We start from the raw sequence: 2,500 nt of genomic DNA on the forward strand, positions 1-2,500 counted from the left end.
CACTGTAAATTTTAGTTATTTTTAATTGCTTTTACTTTGTACACATTGTAACGTTAGCCTAATCTGATTATGCTGGTATAGCCGATTCCAAGGGTGACGTTTACTAGAGCTGAAGATCTTTGCCCGAACCCGACGGGACCCGACGGGTTTGGTCGGGTTCGGTCTTAATTTCTATTATTTTACACGGGCTCGGGCCGGGCTCGGGCTCGCGCTTCGGGTTGCGTGGTAAATGAGCGGTCAGGTGATGTGTTTAGATTAGCGTGAAAATGGATCTTGAGGAGGTGAAACGGAGGCTGGTCTCTGGAGGACTTATTTTATTTCTTTGTTCCAACTTCCAAGTGGCCTCTAGCCTCCGTTAGTCATGAATAAATGATGTTAAAAAATGTATAAATTACTCCTTTTTTTACGAAAGACAAAGGTGCTGTGTGCGTGCGGCGCAGTCTCTTTTTTTCTTTCTCTCCCTTTTCCGCCGAGTGGTGCGTGTGCCGGCTCGCGGTGTGAAGCGCGTGTCCGCGCTATTCTCCGACACTCTTATCACTGCTGATAGACGGCCTTTTGGACAGTCGGGCTGTAAACGGGTTCGGGCTTTTAAAAAGCTGTCAATCAAAATGTACTTGTCGGGCTCGGGCCAAACTCTGTCGGGCTCGGGCCTTTTCGGGCCGAACTTTTAAGGCCCGATTACAGCTCTAACGTTTACCTCCTGACATCTGTCCTGTAGTTTTATTCATTTTAGAGGTATTGTTTATTATTGTCATGGACGAAGTGATAACTGGAAGCCATGTTAATCTTGGAATAATACGGCCACCGTAGGAGTTAAAACGCCCTCGGAATTGAGAGGAACAGAAACTAATATTCACTGGGTAGTCATATACAATTTCACCGCTAGATGGGGGTAAAAATCACACAGTGTAGCTTTAACCCTCTGGTGCTCTTTGGTCATTTTTGACTGGAAAATTTTACTTTTTTTTTTTTTTTTATGATTTTTTTTTCTTCATCAGAATGGTACGAAATTTGGTAAAGGTTTTGTCACTTTCTATGTATACATGAAAAAAAAAAGAAGAATTGAACAGGTTAAATGATCCTGAATAAAATAGTCACACTTGTGCTCCTCATGGTCAAAAATTAGTACCCTGGTAATCCAGAGTTCTCGCGAGAGCACAATTGAATTTGCTCAGCGAGTTACTCAGGTGTCGAGTAATGATGCTCATTAAATATGCCCCTCGATCTGAGCTGCACCAATCACATCGGGTTATCTGATATAGGCGGGCCAGAGGCGAGATGACGACAGCGCTGTGATGTCGAAGTCATTAGTAAACATTGCAGGATGGCTCTGGATGAACACCAGTTGTTTGAAACGGCTTTGGCCGCTACAATGAACGAGTTAGGCTTGGCTTTTTATCTAAAAGAGGAACAGAAGACGGCGCTCGAATCCTTCCTTTGCAAGAAGGGCGTTTTTGCTGTTTTGCTGACCGGATACTTCAAGAGTCTAATCTACCAGTTAGCTCCGCTGGTAGCTAAGCGTACAGGGCTTGTTGTGATTGGTCGTAGTGTTATCCAATTGCGTGCAGTGAGATTTTCAAATGCATGCTTGGTGCCGCCCCTCGAGCTGGCCGAGTTTCATTAGTCGACGCCAGACCATTAATCTCTCAGATTTAAGTCTGGATTTCCAGGCTAAACAATTAGTGCATTGGAAATGAATGGGAGGCGAATTTCATCTAGTGGAAACTTTTGGTACTGCGGCCAAACAACATCTGACTGAAAGTCCCTTTTTTTTTTTTTTTTTTTTTTTACACAACTTGTTTATATTTATGGCTTTGATTTTCTCACAGTTTTAGAGTAAAACATTTTTTTGAAAATATTTATTTCATATAAAATTGAAAATAGTATTTTTCATAACAATAAAACAATAAAAACTTTTAACTGACTGTTGACTTTTTGAAACTTTTTCCACTTCAGCAATAATCTGCCACGTGTTGTCTTTAAATAGAGATCCAACTTCAGTCTGTCGCTCTAAAGAATTCAGAATATACCACGGTTTAAGTTGGAAATTAAATTTTCATGTCTATGCTCAAAAAGTGAATAAATGGATTTTAAATACAGCTTAAATATAATTTAGTACCATAAAATCCCCTTAAAATACAAAATATTAAATAAGAAACATTATCAAACTAAAATATAGTACATTCATTTCATTGAAATAAAATTTTTGACCGACACGTGAAGAGCACCAGAGGAACCATTCTGCCCTTTTACAGTCTTGATGTTGTTTCAGGCTCTACTAGAACAGGTTTTCCTGCTTGAATGTTGATTATTTTCCTCATATTCTCCATTGTTGCGGCTCCTCTCTTCCCAGTCTGTCAGTAACGCTCTGTTTACTTCCTGTCTCTATGAAGCCCCTCCTTCTGAAAAGCACACTGTGCTCTGATTGGTCGGCTGGATCAGTGTGTTGTGATTGGTCGAGCGCTTCGAGTGTGTTTGGGAAATGTCCCGCCCCTTACCA

The 2,500-nt window shown here is 40.9% G+C and overlaps 1 protein-coding gene across 2 annotated transcripts in view; it reads left to right on the forward strand.

Moving 5' to 3' along the window:
• The window catches only part of lrrc1 (leucine rich repeat containing 1), a 115,294-nt gene that overhangs the window by 32,581 nt on the left and 80,213 nt on the right, over positions 1–2,500 (forward strand). The window lies entirely within an intron of this gene.

Source organism: Squalius cephalus (genome assembly GCF_949319135.1).
Source record: "Squalius cephalus genome assembly, chromosome: 21".
Classification (NCBI taxonomy): Eukaryota; Metazoa; Chordata; class Actinopteri; order Cypriniformes; family Leuciscidae; genus Squalius; species Squalius cephalus.